The following is a 16,905-nucleotide window of genomic DNA, read 5'->3' as shown; positions in this document are numbered from 1 at the left end:
TGCTTACAGGCAGCTGTAAGGCTTCTTTTTCATCTGCCAAAATGTATTCCCATCTCTTCTTATAGCAGAACACTCCTTTAGGTGCCGGTGCAGCAGAGTGTCCTCTGCCTTGTGTTTAAGGGTCTCCTTGGACTGGACCCCACCTACCTCGCACTAATCTCAACACCTTTTGGTTGCACCTGCATCTCATTTCATGCACAGAGGTGACTGGGGCTTCTCAGCGTTGGGTCCCTGTGTCTGGAACTGGTGTCCTTCTGATCTTCCTAAAAATTATATCTATTTTTCATTTCGAAAGAAGCTCAAAACCTACCCTTTTCAATAATTTTCATAACGCTGTTAGCCTTTTTAAACATCACCTGCACTCCGATCCAGTTTATTTCCAGCTTTCCTCATGAATGAGGAAATATGGGTGATAAAAATCAACAAAATGAGAATCAGAGACCACAGGCAGCCACGGACATGGTCCACAGGCCCCTTACAACATCACCTGGAAAAAACAAAGGACATAAAACTGCACACATGCGGCCATCCAGACGACGACAACGCAACCAAAAAGACCCAGCGATCCCTTCATCACAGGGAGAAGAGGAGAAGCACGGAGACTGCAGTGCCAGTCACAGGAAGCCCCAGCGCTCCCAGCCACCAGGACGCTTTGGTGCGGCACCTCAGGGCGTCTCACAAATATGCCTCAGTACACCATGTACCCACTCAACACCATGAACCAAGCATAAACCTGACCATCACTCCCACTCACAAAGTTGCCTTGGGACTCCATGTGCCCACTCAACAACATGAACCAAAAATACAACTGACCATCACTCCCACTCACAAAGTTGCCTTGGGACTCCATGTGCCCACTCAACAACATGAACCAAAAATACAACTGACCATCAGGCCCACTCACAAAGCTGCCTCTGGACACCATGTACCCACTCAACACTGTGAACCAAGCATAAACCTGACCATCACACCCACTCACAAAGTTGCCTTGGGACACTATGAACCACTCAACACCATGAACCAAACATAACACTGACCATCAGACCCATTCAAAAAGCTGCCTCAGGACACTATGAACCACTCACCACCATGAACCAAACATAACACTGACCATCAGACCCACTCACATAGCTGCCTCAGGACACTATGAACCACTGAACACCATGAACCAAACATACAACTGACCATCAAGCCACTCACAAGGCTGTCTTTGGACTCCATGTACCCACACAACACCATGGACCAAACATAACACTGACCATCACACCCACTCACAAAGCTGCCTCAGGATACCATGCACCCACTGAACACCATGAGCCAAACATAACACTGACCATCAGACCCACTCACAAAGCCGCCTCAGGACACTGTGAACCACTGAACACCATGAACCAAACATACAACTGACCATCAGACCCACTCACAAAGCTGCATCAGGACACTATGAACCACTGAACACTATGAACCAAACATAACACGGACCATCAGGCCCACTCACAAGGTTGCATCAGGACTCCATGTACTCACTGAACACCATGAACCAAATATAACACTGACCATCAGACCCACTCACAAAGCTGACTCAGGACACTGTGAACCACTCAGCACCATGAACCAAACATAGAACTGACCATCAGACCCACTCACAAATCTGCCTCAGGACTCCATGCACCCACTCAACACCATGAACCAAACATAGAACTGACCATCAGGCCCACTCACAAAGCTGCCTCAGGACCCCATGTACTCACTCAACACCATGAACCAAACATAACACTGACCATCAGACCCACTCACAAAGCTGCCTCAGCATACTATGAACCACTCAACACCATGACCCAAGCATAAAACTGACCATCAGACCCACTCACAAAGATACGTCGGGAGACCATGTACATTGCCACAACATCTCCCCCTGCTAATCTTTGAGCTGCCTCCTCTTCGTTCAGCTGAGACCTGGTCGGCAGATTACCCTTGATTGTCGTGGCGGAGTGCCCTCTCGCCACCATGAGTGGGGTGTCCTTTTCGGTTCCTGGCAGACTGCCTTCCTCTCAGTGCGGTCGATTACAGCTTACTGCTTCTTGATCCCTGGCTGCTCTCCTGCTTCTGTGGTGGATTGCCAATCTGGTCGCACTGCCTCATTGAATGAGGGACCCCTTACTCTGACTGGCAGGGTGATGACTTCTACTGTATGGCAAGCGGAGTGCCTCCCTCCTTCAGCCGCGGTGTGCTGCCGTCTCCACAGCCAGGACTACTTCTTCCATCAGACACGGCAGACTGCTGCGCTGCTCTATTATGGCGGATTGCCCCACGTCAACCACCAGGCAGATTGCCCCTGCCTTCACCGGGCAGACTGCCCTTCTCATCACGGGCGACGTGCCCTTATCATTTTTACTGTGGCTGGGATTGGCATCCTGGACTGGGCGGATTGCCCTTCTTTGTTTCCTTTGGCCGTGGTCAGCGTCCCGGACTGGGCAGACACCCTTCTCGCTACGGGCACATAGCCCTCACTGTTACTCCATTCACACGAGGCCATTGCCCCTCATTGTCAGTTGTTGCAGCTTGTGGGGCAGCAGGGCCTCTGGCCAGGTTGTCCCGCTCCCTCCTTGCATGGACCAAATCAAACACCAGAGTCAGGCTGATCATAACCTTCTCTTTATTTTCGCTCTACAGCTCTGACTTTTCCCAGACTCAATTAGCCCGTCCGCTTCCTCCTCTACCATCGGGTCCTCAGCACTTCCTCTCCCTTTTAAGGTCGTGCCTGGTAAAGGTAGCCCCTTGTCATTTTGACACAACAGTTGGTTGGGTCTTTCATGATGTAGTAGATTTCAAAGCTGGAACACTATTACTGGTTGAATGGGTGTTTCCTACTGCTGTAGAGTTCCAAGCTGTAAGGCTGTTACTGGTTGGTTGGGTGTTTCCTGCTGTAGTAGAGTTCCACGCTGTAAGGCTGTTACTGGTCTTGTTGGTGTTTCATGCTGTAATATAGTTCCAAGCTGCAAAACTGTTACTGGCTAGTTGGGTATTTCATGCTGCAGTAGAGTTCCAAGCTGTAAGGCTGTTACTGGTTGGTTGGGTGTTTCCTGCTGTAGTAGAATTCCATGTTGTAAGGCTGTTACTGGTCTTGTTGGTGTTTCATGCTGTAATAGAGTTCCAAGCTGTAAGGCTGTTACAGGTTGGATAGTTGTTTCCTACTGCAGTAGAGATCCAAGCTGTAAGGCTGTTACTGGTCGGGTGGGTATTTCATGCTGTAATATAGTTCCAAGCTGCAAAACTGTTACTGGCTAGTTGGGTATTTCATGCTGTAGTAGAGTTCCAAGCTGTAAGGCTGTTACTGGTTGAGTGGGTATTTCATGCTGTAGTAGAGTTCCAAGCTGTAAGGCTGTTACTGGTTGAGTGGGTATGTCATGCTGTAATAGATTTCCAAGCTGCAAAACTGTTACTGGCTAGTTGGGTATTTCATGCTGTAGTAGAGTTCCAAGCTATAAGGCAGTAAATTGTAGAGTGGGTGTTTCTTACTGCAGTAGAGTTCCAAGCTGTAAGGCTGTTACTGGTTGGTTTGGTGTTACGTGCTGAAGTAGTGTTCCAAGCTGTAAAGCTGTTACTGGTTGTTTGGGTGTTCCATGCTGTAGCAGAGTTCCAAGCTTTACGGCTGTTACTGGTTGGATGGGTGTTTCCGACTGCAGTAGAGTTCCAAGCTGTAAAGCTGTTACTGGTTGAGTGGGTGTTTCATGCTGTAGTAGAGTTCCAAGCTGTAAGGCTGTTACTGGTTGGATGGGTGTTCCATGCTGTTGTAGAGTTCCAAACTGTAGGGCTGTTACTGGTTGGATGGGTGTTTCCTACTGCAGTAGGGCTCCAAGCTGTAAAGCTGTTACTGGTTGAGTGGGTGTTTCATGCTGTAGTAGAGCTCCTAAAGCTGTGGATTCGCCTAATGTTGCAGCCACTGGAATGTTTTTGCCTGCACCTCTCATCACCACTGTTGCCACAGCAGTTATGGATTTGCCCAAACCTGTACCCACTGAAATGCCTTTGTCCAGGCCAGACCCCACAGCCCGCTGTTGATCACATAGTTGCTGATCTGCCCAATGCTGTACCCTCTGAACGTCAGCTCATCACACCCCCCAGCACCTCCGCCTCACCCAAAGGTGTAAACATACCTAATGTTACGCTTACCAAGCCCAGGACAAATCACACCAGTCCGGCACAGCACCTGCCAATCAGCTGCGCCCTCCCCAATGCCTGTTCCCTCCAAGCTCACGCCTTGGACATAAACTACCTTATCACCACTCACAACCTGGACCTTCTCATGATCACGGAAACGTGGCTCCATGAAGCTTCTGGCCCAGCCATCTCCCTGGTGCTGCCCCCAGGGTACACCATATTCAGACAGGACTGCCCCTTCCCGAAAGGAGGGGTTCCGGCCCTCATAGCAAAGGACACCATACCTATCAGGAAGACTGATAAGACTATCGAGAACAGTGATTACCTTCACCTTAAACTCAACCTCTCCCTCAACTGCACCATGGCCTTCACCTGGTCTTCGTCCCCCAGGCCCTATGGCTGACTTCCATGCAGCACTGACTCGCTACCTGTCGGACAACCTAAAATAATCTACAAAAGCCATCCTCTTAGGAGACCTCAACCTCGCCCTCAATGACCTCAAAGATTCTGCAGCCAAATCTCTGAACAATGCGCTTGAGACGCTAGGGTTCAGGAACACCATCACTGACCCAATTCACACAGAAGGTCGTACCTTAGACTGGCTAGCTCACCACAATTGCCCACTCTCTATTACAGCTAACTCTCCTAGCCCCTGGTCGGACCACCACGTCATCCATTTTGACATCACTACCCCCAAGAAAGTGCACCAGCTGACACTACCTCTGCCACCAGCCATCTCCAGAAGCCAGCTCCAGTTTACTACTGACAGGCTACTACCCCACCTTCTAGGGCCTGCCTTCAGGCCCCCCCTCCGCCAACGACCCTAAAGTACTCACTCAATCATACACCACCGCTATTAAATTAACTGTGGATACTATTCCCCTCTCACATCCCGCAAAGCCAAACCTAACAGACAGCCCCAACGCCTGGTTTACCTCTGACCTACTAGGACTCGGCTCAAAAAAGCACACTGCTCTATCCCTCTGGCAATCTAACCACTCAGACACAGCCAAATTTGAATTCCACAAGCGTTCTAAAGATTACAAGAAAGCTGTCATCCTGTCGTACTCCGTATGTTCCACCATAAGTCTGGAAGACCACTTGGACTAGATGCCACTGAAGTAATTCAGACTTGCTTCCTGAGAGCACAGCATGCAGGGTAAAAACCTGTCAGGCCAAAGGCTCAGGCAAAAAGGCAGAACGCACAGCGGAGCTAGAGGGAAGAAACAAACGAGGCAAATATTACATACCGTTTGTTGATGGCAAAAAACCAACCCCTCTACACCCTCCGAGACCCACAAGCTTACCTGTGTATTCCTTTTTCCTGCAGAATACCTACTTGTGATAGAACACAAGACGGGATGTGGGCGAAGGTCAGATGGCGACTTTAAGAGAGTGCCAAGAATGGTGTCACTGATGTCCCAAAATCCAATAAGTGATGCAAACAGCAGAGCGTCCCAAAAATCCAATAAGTGATGCAAACAGCAGAGCGTCCCAAAAAACCCAATGAGTGATGCAAACAGCAGAGCGTCCCAAAAATCCAATAAGTGATGCAAACAGCAGAGCGTCCCAAAAATCCAATAAGTGATGCAAACAGCAGAGCGTCCCAAAAATCCAATGAGTGATGCAAAGAGCAGAGTGTTCCAAAATCCAAGGAGTGATGCAAACAGCAGAGCATCCCAAAAGCCAAAAACAAACCAAGCCAAAATGTCACCAGGTGTAAGCAGTCAGCACCGTTCTTCCAAGTGCAGAAAAACAGGTTTCAGGAAGAAAAGACGTGGTGTTTACTTTCTCAAACACCTGAATGCAGGGTATTTCCTTCTTCTTTCGAAGAGCGGGTAGCCAGGAGCGGGTAAGGGATACGGGGTTAGGAATCAGAAAGGGAGCCGGGAGCCAGACATGAGAAGTGGAATCCCAAAGACAGTCTGGTACGTGTTCCGTGGTTGAGCAGGGGAAGGCAGATCAGACGAGCGCCGAAACAGAATCAGAATCCAGGCAACGGGGTCCAAAGGGTAGGCAGAAGTCAGCAACCAGGTACACAACAAATAGGAGAACTTTTTCCAAGAAACGCTGCTCGCGTAACACAATGGTTTAGGAGCACCGTCTTTCTGGGGGCGTGACTAGATATAGGAAGTGGATTCGAAGGAGGCGTGGAACGCAAGCAAAGGAAAAAGTGTTCCAAGGGTTCCTGCCAAGCGCAAGTCCCATTCGGAGATGTAGTTTTTACCGGCGATAACGCCGGCGTTGATGCAATCGCCAGGACAAGCGCCACAGGCTTCCCCCATGGGTATGAGAATGCTGTAGGAATCCGGGGGGCATGACAGTACCTCACCTCAAAGATGGGCTTCCCCCGGGTCGCAATCCACGAGACCGGAGAAACGCCCGCAAAAGACGCAGAGCATGAATGTTGGAAGCGGGCTCCCAGGTACGGTCTTCCGGGCCGTAACCTTTCCAGTCTACTAGATAACGGCGGATACCCCGGACCACTTGTGTATCTAATATGGCCTGTACCTCGTATTCCTCTTCACCCTGAATCGTAATGGGAGCTGGATGATCTAATAGTCGCGTACCAACAATGTAAGGACGCATTAGGGAGACATTGAACACGGGGTGGATTTTCCAATTTGAAGGTATGCCCAAGCAATAGGCGGCTGCGTTAATGCATTGCGTGATGGGATTGGGACCCACATAACAAGGGTTTAGTTTACGTTTGCCCGGTATATGAAGATGCACAGTGGATAGCCAGACCTTATCCCCTAGGCGATACTCCGGGGCTGACCGGCGGTGCCTATCAGCATGTTTTTCATGCGATCCTGTGCTTGATCCAGATGTTGAAGCACAGCGGTGCGGATAGACAGCAAAGATTGGGCCGTTGCTTGAGCTGCGAGCACCTGTGCCCCCGAAGGAAGGGCAGACGGTAAAACCCGCGGATGTTGGCCATACATGGCATAGAAGGGAGAACAGCCAACCGACGCGTGACAAGCATTGTTGTACGTGAATTCCGCAGCCCCCAATACGGGCAGCCAGTCCGACTGGTATTGTAGACACAAACATCGAAGGTACTGCTCCATGGTGGCATTAAGTCATTCTGTCTGTCCGTCTGTCTGAGGATGGTATGATGATGACAGGCGAACGTCGATGCCAAGAAATCGGGTGAGAGCCAACCAAAAGCGTGAGGTGAATTGGGATCCACGGTCTGAGATAAGAACCAAAGGAAGACCGAACAGACAAACCACCTGTTCGAAGAATAACTTGGCCAATGCGGGAGCAGAGGGGACGCCTTTACAAGGGACAAACCCAGCCATTCTGGTGAAAGTGTCTACGACCACCAAAATAGTGGTTAGCCCCTGGACAGGTGGAAGCTCTACCACGAAATCAAGTGACATAGTGTGCCATGGGCGTGGCGGGATGGGCATTCTCTGGAGAAGCCCTACAGGTTTCCCAGGTACTGATTTACATTGTGCGCATACGGCACATTTTGATACAAAATCTGCCACATCCCGTTTCATATTGGGCCACCAACACCATCGGAGGAGTAGGTCGAGTGTCTTGGTTTAGCCTGGGTGGGCGGCTAAACGAGTATCATGAGACCAGCTCAGGGCCTGCAACCGAGTCCGGACATCAGGGATATACAGGCGTTCCTGTACATATGGCAGTCCTGATATCAAACGTGCTTGCAACCCTTGAAGAATCGTTCCATGGTCCGCTGTCCAATGACGGATCCGTTCTAGTAAGGAACTGGTCGCAGCACAAACACACATAACAGTGTTTTTTGGCAAAACAGGAAGGACTGCCTCCTCGGGGGATGCATCGACTCCGATGCGAGAAAGCGCATCGGCTTTGCCATGCAAGGGGCCTGGCCGATAGGAGACGGTGAAATTGAACTGTGCAAAAAACAGATGCCACCTGATTTGTCTAGAGTTGGTACATTTCACCGTAGACAGGGCTTGAAGGTTACGGTCGTCCGTATAAACAGTAACAGCATGCCGTCCCCCCAGTAGGTGGTGTCGCCACTTCTTAAAAGCAGCTTGTATAGCCAGTAGCTCTCGTTCCATTATGGTATAATGCTTTTCCGGGGAAGTCAATTTTCTGGAAAAGAAGGCTACGGGGTGTAGTTGTCGAGTTGTGGGACATTTCTGAGACAAGATAGCCCCAAGGGCAATGGCAGAGGCATCAGCCTCAATGATGAAAGGCAATAGGGGATCTGGGTGTAGCAGGACTGGGGCTGTAGTAAAAGCCTCTTACAGGGTCTGGAAGGCGACCTGGGCCTGAGTGTCCCAACAAAAGGGAACTGAGGGGCTGGTAAGGCGTGTCAACGGGGCTACAATAGACGAAAATGATGCAATAAAACGTCTATAAAAGTTAGCAAATCCTAAGAAGGATTGCAAACTCTTAAGCGAGGTAGGAGTAGGCCAGTCAAGGACTGCTCGTATCTTTGCATCATGCATGTGAACGCCCTGAAATGATATCACGAAACCTAGAAATTCCACAGAGGAAACGTGAAAGACACATTTTTCGGCCTTCGCATACAAACCGTGTTCACGAAGACGGAGTAATACCGCCCGTACGTGCTCCTCATGTTACGATAATGTTTCGGAGAATATTAATATGTCATCCAGATATATCACAACAAAAACATCCAACAGGTCTCGGAAGATGTCGTTGACGAAGTGTTGGAATGTTGGCGGGGGCATTACATAGGCCGAACGACATCACTAGGTATTCGAAGAGGCCGTATTTGCACTTAAAGGCCGTCTTCCACTCGTCGCCTGCGCGCACCCTCACCAGATTGTAGGCCCCCCTCAAATCCAATTTCGTAAAGATTTTGGCGGTAGTAAGGCGATCCAATAATTCTGAAATGAGGGGTAATGGATATTGATTTTTTATGGTCACCGCGTTGAGTGCACAGTAATCCACATAAGGGCGGAGATCCCCCTCCTTCTTTGGACCAAAAAAAATTGGAGATGCAGCTGGAGAACGGGAAGGTCTTATATGACCAAGTCTTAAAGACTTCTCAATGTAACCCTTTAAGTGCTCCTCCTCAGGTCATGCCAAGGAATATATCCGACCGTGAGGGAGAATGGCATTGGGTACCAAATCAATCGGACAATCATATTCCCGGTGAGGCGGGAGTTGTTCAGACAAACCCTTGTCAAACACCTCAACCAAATCCCGATATACGGAAGGTATTTCAGGTGCCGCCTTATTGGTTGCATTAACAGTGTGTGCTTGATATTAGAGCCATGCATGGACAGGGGAGACGCATCCCCTTAACAGGAAAGCAATCCCCTTACATAAGGGAGAGGAAAAAAGTACTGTTTGTTTCACCCAATCAATGATGGGGTTATGTTTTTGCAACCAACGGAGGCCCAAAATAATCCCAAATTGAGGTGCAGAGATAAGATTGAACGACAGGTATTCAGTATGCCCTTCTGCCGTACTCATTTGCAAAGGTTGTGTTTGTTTTGTGACACGACCCAAAACCAGACAGGAGCCATTTACTGCATAAATGGCTTCTGGTTTATCTTTAGGGTCTACCGGGATACCATAGGTTACCGCCACTTGTTCGTCCATATAATTACCTGTTGCCCCGGAATCTATCATGACTGGACTAGAAAAGGTTTGAGAGTTGGGCAATAGAAAGGACATATCCAAGTATATGTGTGTGGCAGCTGGACAGAGGAGTGAGCCATTGGAAGGCTGACCCGTCACATCGGCTCGATTTAGGGACGGGTCGTGGCGTTTCCCGCTCATTTAGCATGGCGTTTAGGACATACACAAATGAAATGTCCCGTCTGTCCACAATACAGACATAGATTGTTTTGTAGTCTTCTCTCTCTCTCTGCCTTTGAAAGGGGACCTTTCACTGCCCCAATCTGCATGGGTTCTACATCCCCAGGATGTCGGCGTTCTCCACGCCTCTGTTGCAGACGGGCATCTACCTGCAACACCAAGTCAAGCAAATCAGGGAATACTGAAGGAACAGAGGGGACAACAGATAATGCATCCTTCAGTTCGTCTGACAAACCCCTATAGAAGACTGCCTTTGGCCGGACAGGTTTTTTTTTTACCCTGCAAGCTGTGCTCTCAGGAAGGAAGTCTGAATTACTTCAGTGGCATCTAGTCCAAGTGGTCTTCCAGACTTACGGTGGAACATACGGAGTACGACAGATTTAGGAGCCTAACATTGGTGCCTGTCTGTCTGTGATGGATCCTAATGCAGATCCTATGGCTGCTATGATGCAGGCCTTTACCACGCTCCGCACAGACATGGCAGCGGCACACGCTTTCCTGCATCAACAAATGTTTTCTCTATGCCTGCCTGCACTATATGTATGATGTATGTAATGATTCCATAATGTCGGACACATGCCTCATGTAACTTAGTTCTTCACTTGTAACAGTGCCTCGATGCCTAAGGGCTGTTTGCATACTTTATACATTTAAATAAAAAATACAATAAATAGAGTTGCAAGCTGTAAGGCTTTTACTGGTTGAGTGGGTGTTTCATGCTGTAGTGGAGTTCCAAGCTGTACGGCTGTTACTGGTTGAATGGGTGTTTCATGCTGTAGTAGAGTTCCAAGCTGTACGTCTGTTACTGGTTGAGTGGGTGTTTCCTACTGCAGTAGAGTTCCAGTAAAGCTGTTACTGGTTGAATGGGTGTTTCATGCTGTAGTAGAGTTCCAAGGTTGTAAAGCTGTTACTGGTTGAGTGGGTGTTTCATGCTGTAGTAGAGTTCCAAGCTGTACGGCTGTTACTGGTTGCTTGGGTGTTTACTACTGCAGTACAGTTTCAAGGTGTAAAGCTGTTACTGGTTGAATGGGTGTTTCATGCTGTAGTAGAGTTCCAAGCTGTACGGCTGTTACTGGTTGCTTGGGTGTATAGTACTGCAGTACAGTTTCAAGGTGTAAAGCTGTTACTGATTGAGTGGGTGTTTCATGCTGTAGTAGAGTTCCAAGCTGTCTGGCTGTTACTGGTTGAGTGAGTGTTTCCTACTGCAGTAGCGTTCCAAGGTGCAAAGCTGTTACTGGTTGAATGGGTGTTTCATGCTGTAGTAGAGTTCCAAGCTGTAAAGCTGTTACTGGCTGGTTGGATGTTTCCTGCTGTAGTAGAGTTCCAAGCGTTAAGGCTGTTACTGGCTGGTTGGGTGTTTCCTGCTGTAGCAGAGTTCCAACCTTTAAGGCTGTTACTGGTTGAGCGGGTGTTTCCAACTGCAGTAGAGTTCCAAGCTGTAAAGCTGTTACTGGTTGAGTGGATGTTTCATGCTGTAGTAGAGTTCCAAGGTGTAAAGCTGTTACTGGCTGGTTGGATGTTTCCTGCAGTAATAGAGTTCGAAGCGTTAAGTCTGTTACTGGTTGGTCAGGTGTTTCATGCTGTAGTAGAGTTCCAAGCTGTAAGACTTTTACTGGTTGAGTGGGTGTTTCATGCTGTAGTGGAGTTCCAAGATGTACGGCTGTTACTGGTTGAGTGGGTGTTTCATGCTGTAGTAGAGTTCCAAGCTGTACGGCTGTTACTGGTTGAGTCGGTGTTTACTACTGCAGTAGAGATCCAAGGTGTAAAGCTGTTACTGGTTGAGTGGGTGTTTCATACTGTAGTAGAGTTCCAAGTTGTCTGGCTGTTACTGGTTGAGTGGGTGTTTTCTACTGCAGTAGAGTTCCAAGGTGTAAAGCTGTTACTGGTTGAATAGGTGTTTCATGCTGTAGTAGAGTTCCAAGCTGTAAGGCTGTTACTGGTTGGATGTGTGTTTCCTACTGCAGTACAGTTCCATGTTTGTAAAGTTGTTACTGGTTGGATGGGTGTTGCGTGCTATAGTAGAGTTCCAAGCTGTAAAGCTATTACTGGTTGAGTGGGTGTTTCATGCTGTAGTAGAGTTCCAAGCTGTAAAGCTGTTACTGGCTGGTTGGGTGTTTCCTGCTGTAGCAGAGTTCCAAGCTGTACGGCTGTTACTGGTTGAGTAGGTGTTTCATGCTGTAGTAAAGTTCCAAGCTGTAAAGCTGTTACTGGCTGGCTGGTTGGATGTTTCCTGCAGTAGTAGAGTTCCAAGTATTAAGTCTGTTACTGGTTGGTCGGGTGTTTCATGCTGTAGTAGAGTTCCAAGCTGTAAGACTTTTACTGGTTGAGTGGGTGTTTCATGCTGTAGTAGAGTTCCAAGCTGTACGGCTGTTACTGGTTGAGTGGGTGTTTCCTACTGCAGTAGAGTGCCAAGGTGTAAAGCTGTTACTGGTTGAATGGGTCTTTCATGCTGTAGTAGAGTTCCAAGCTGTACGGCTGTTACTGGTTGCTTGGGTGTTTCCTACTGCAGTAGATTTCCAAGGTGTAAAGCTGTTACCAGTTGAATGGGTGTTTCATGCTGTAGTAGAGCTCCAAGGTTGTAAAGCTGTTACTGGTTGAGTGGGTGTTTCATGCTATAGTAGAGTTCCAAGATGTAAAGCTGTTACTGGTTGAGTGGGTGTTTCATGCTGTAGTAGAGTTCCAAGCTGTACGGCTGTTACTGGTTGCTTGGGTGTTTACTACTGCAGTAGAGATCCAAGGTGTAAAGCTGTTACTGGTTGAGTGGGTGTTTCATGCTGTAGTAGGGTTCCAAGCTGTAAAGCTGTTACTGGCTGGTTGGATGTTTCCTGCTGTAGTAGAGTTCCAAGCATTAAGGCTGTTACTGGCTGGTTGGGTGTTTCCTGCTGTAGCAGAATTCCAGGCTTTAAGGTTGTTACTGGTTGAGCAGGTGTTTCCTACTGCAGTAGAGTTCCAAGCTGTAAAGCTGTTACTGGTTGGTTGTGTGTTTCATGCTGTAGAAGAGTTCCAAACTGTACGGCTGTTACTGGTTGAGTGGGTGTTTCATGCAGTAGTAGGGTTCCAAGCTGTAAAGCTGTTACTGGCTGGTTGGATGTTTCCTGCAGTATTAGAGTTCCAAGCGTTAAGTCTGTTACTGGTTGGTCGGGTGCTTCATGCTGTAGTAGAGTTCCAAGCTGTAAGACTGTTACTGGTTAAGTGGGTGTTTCATGCTGTAGTAGTGTTCCAAGCTGTAAGGCTGTCACTGGTTGGTTGGGTGTTTTATGCTGTAGTAGGTTCCGAGCAGTAATGCTGTTACTGGGTGGATGGGTGTTTCACACTGTAACAAAGTTCCAAGCCGTTTCCGGCATATGGCTGCATTAAGCTGTTTCAGTATTCCAAGCTGTAAGGCTTTTACTGGTTGGATGGGTGTTTCCTACTGCAGTAGAGTTCTAAGCTGCAAGGCTGTTACTGTTTGAGTGGGTGTTTCATGCTGTAGTAGAGTTCCAAGCTGTAAAGCTGTTACTGGTTGGATGGGTATTTCACACTGTAGCAAAGTTCCAAGCTGTAAGGTTGGTCCCGTCTGATGGCTGCATTAACTGTTTCAGTATTCCAAGGTGTAAGGCTGTTACTGGTTGAGTGGGTGATTCATGCTGTAGTAGAGTTTCAAGCTTTAAAGCTGTTACTGGTTGGCTGGGTGTTTCTTGCTGTAGTAGAGTTCCAAGCTGTAAAGTTGTCGCTCGTTGGTTGAGTGTTTAATGCTGTAGCAAAGTTCAAAACTGTAAGGCTGTTGGGGTTTATGGCTGCATTAAGCTGTTTCAGTATTCCAAGGTGTAAGGCTGTTACTGGTTGGATGGGTGTTTACTACTGCTGTGGAGTTCAAACTGTAAAGCTGTTAATGGTTAGTGGGTGTTTCCTGCTGCAGTACAGTTCCAAGCTGTAAGGCTGTTACTGGCTGGTTGGGTGTTTCATGCGGTATTAGAGTTCCACACTTTAAAGCTGTTACTTGTTGTTTGGGGTTGTTCATGCTGTAGTAGAGTTCCAAGTTGTAAGGCTGTTAATTGTTGGATGGATTTTGCAAGCTGTACTAGAGTTCAAAGTTGAAAGGCTTTCACTATTGGATGGGTGTTTCTTTCTGTAGTCGAGTTCTAAGCTGAAGGCTGTTATTGGTTGAGTGGGTGGTCCATGCTGTAGTAGTGTTCCAAGCTTTAAGGCTGTTACTGTTTGGATGGGTGTTTCTTATTCTAGTAGAGTTCTAAGCTGTAAGGCTGTTACTGTTTGGATGGGTGTTTCTTATTCTAGTAGAGTTCTAAGCTGTAAGGCTGTTACCGGTTGGATGGGTGTTTCTTATTCTAGCAGAGTTCTAAGCTGTAAGGCTGTTACTGGTTGGTTGGTTCATGCTGCAGTAGCGTTCCAAGCCATAAGGCTGTTACCGGTTGGAAGGGTGTTTGAAGCTGTACTAGAGTTCCAAGCTGTAAAGAAAAGTGGGACATAAACCAGGGACAAAACAAACAGTAAGAAAATATAATACATAGGTGACCTACAGGGGTAACATTAACCTGTAAAGGGGCGGGGAGGGTACAAACTAAAGAGGAGTACTTCACACATGCAGACAATTACATTATTGAGCGTCACTGGAGGTGGCAGTAGCGTCAGATAGGGAGGATTGGGCAGAGGGCAGGGGGAGCTCCTTCTTTATTAAGTAAGTGAAGTTTAAGCCAAGCTTTGAAGAGATCCCCAGTAGGCCTAGCTTTGATTGTCTTGGGCAGCATGTGCCAGTGAATCGGGGCGAGTAGGGCAAAAGGAGGCACAGAAAGGGTACACAATGGTGAGATTGAGTGCAGAGGAGAATCGGAGGAAACAAGATGGTGAGTAAACTGAGATACAATCAGACGTGCTGGGGAGCAAGACCCTTGATAGCTTTGTAGACTATGTGAAGGCATCATGGAGTAGACACAGACAACTGAATACGATTTTGGGTATAGACTTTTATTAACTAAAAGAAGGAGTTTGGAAAAAGGCCTAACTCCCCTATGCTAAGGTGGGATTTCCCTACCTGAAATAAACTAATGCTCGTCTGTATCAGGAAGTCTAAAGTAAATAGCTGTGTCCAAAACCTATACTTGCCCTCACAACTAATGGTGTACAATGTGTAGGTATGTCTGCATCAAATAAGAAGTGTTCAGATAAAAGTCCATTGCTCCGTCCAGCTCTTGGATCGAAAAACAATTTCCCTTCTCCAAGGTTCAAACAATTCACTTTACAACATAGGGGTTCCCTTCCCCAAGTTTTCAGCTCTGTCAATGTTCCAAAACAACACAATTCCTTAAGATATTCAATGTTCCAAAATAATACAGTTCCTTAGGACACATCCTAGCTCTTTGTGTCTGGTTGCTTTTCAACTGCTTAGAAAGTTCAGTTCTCAGTTCTCAGTTCTCAGTTTCAATTCACTCAGGGTTTGCTTTATTCAATTAACAATCGACTTTTTCCGCATGTGAGTCTACCCGGTCTAGGTGTAGTTGTTGGACCACATAGTCCACCCGTTACCGGTCATGCAAGCGACACACCTTATTTGTATCTGCTTCATAAGTATTGTTCCACCATCACAGCTTCACAATAATGCTTGAATTGTTCTCCTTCCAAGTGCCTTTGAAGCGTTATTGTTGCTTCTTTTATCACCATTCACTTGTTTAAAAGCTTCCACTTGCAACAACCAACAGAGGCTTCCCAGTACACTATCCTGCTAGGAACCTGAGTTTAAAGTTATTTTGCACCAGTTATCATAATCTTCCCAGTACACTCTCCTGCTAGGCACCTGAGTTTAAAGTTCTTTTGCCCAAGTTATCATAATCCTCCCGGTACACTCTCCTGCTGGGATCCTGAGTTGAAATTTCTTTTGCACCAGTTATCATAATCTTCCTGGTACACTCTCCTGCTAGGATCCTGAGTTTAAAGTTCTTTTGCACCAGTTATCATAATCCTCCCGGTACACTCTCCTGCTAGGATCCTGAGTTTAAAGTTCTTTTGCACCAGTTATCATAATCTTCCTGGTACACTCTCCTGCTAGGAACCTGAGTTTAAAGTTCTTTTGCACCAGTTATCATAATCTTCCTAGTACACTCTCCTGCTAGGAAACGTATCCACTGTTTCATGTCTTCTGCTCAAAAACCTTTGACGCCCTTTTGCCAGATTTCTCTTGCATACAGGTTTTGTGCTTTCAACCATTCAGGTCTTTTAGTAATTCATAATAAGGTCTGTTTGACTCTTGACAATGTTCACTCATTCTTGGCAATGCTAGTTTGACTCTTAGTTTTTGTTTGACTCTTGGCAATTCTTGTCAAAATAATTCACTTATGTTTACCTTTGTTTATTAGCATTACTTTAATTTCTTTCAGTAGTACACAATAATATCCGCTTGAATCTTGGTAATGCTTACTTATGAACAATAATATCTGCTTGACTCTTGGTAATTCACGTATGCTTGCTCATTCAGCTCTATTTATTAGCATTGCTTTTCATATCAGTTCATTACCAACTTACTGGTTTTATCACAGTTCATTACTCCGTTGTTGTACTTATTCTGTATTTTCACCAATTTTACTTATTTCAGGAAATTCAGTTAATAATGTTTTTTCTTTTATCCGCTTAATTAGCCCAATGAAACCTGTGTCGGTACGCACCAGGACTCGCGTTGCTCCTGGGCAGACTCACCGGTGTTGCTTGGCGTGTCCGACATCAGTTGTGAAGCTGCAGCACTTCTTGTGATGCGGGACGCGTTGTCTGTCCTGCCGGTCCTCCCGCGGGTTTGTTGACAGCTTCTCTCTTGCCCGCTAGTCTGTCCGATGCACCTCTCTGCCTCTGTGACCACGCCAGCTCATTCTCTGCTGCGGTTCATTCGGTAGTGGTTTGCCGGCTCTCATTCGGCCTTTCCAGCTGCTTCGCGGTACTGAGGGAAGCTCCAGCTTTCCTCTGCAGAGC

The sequence above is a fragment of the Ambystoma mexicanum genome, chromosome 6p (assembly GCF_040938575.1).
Source record: "Ambystoma mexicanum isolate Mex_15411 chromosome 6p, UKY_AmexF1_1, whole genome shotgun sequence".
NCBI classification, from domain to species: Eukaryota; Metazoa; Chordata; class Amphibia; order Caudata; family Ambystomatidae; genus Ambystoma; species Ambystoma mexicanum.
Note: the sequence above shows the minus strand (reverse complement) of the source record.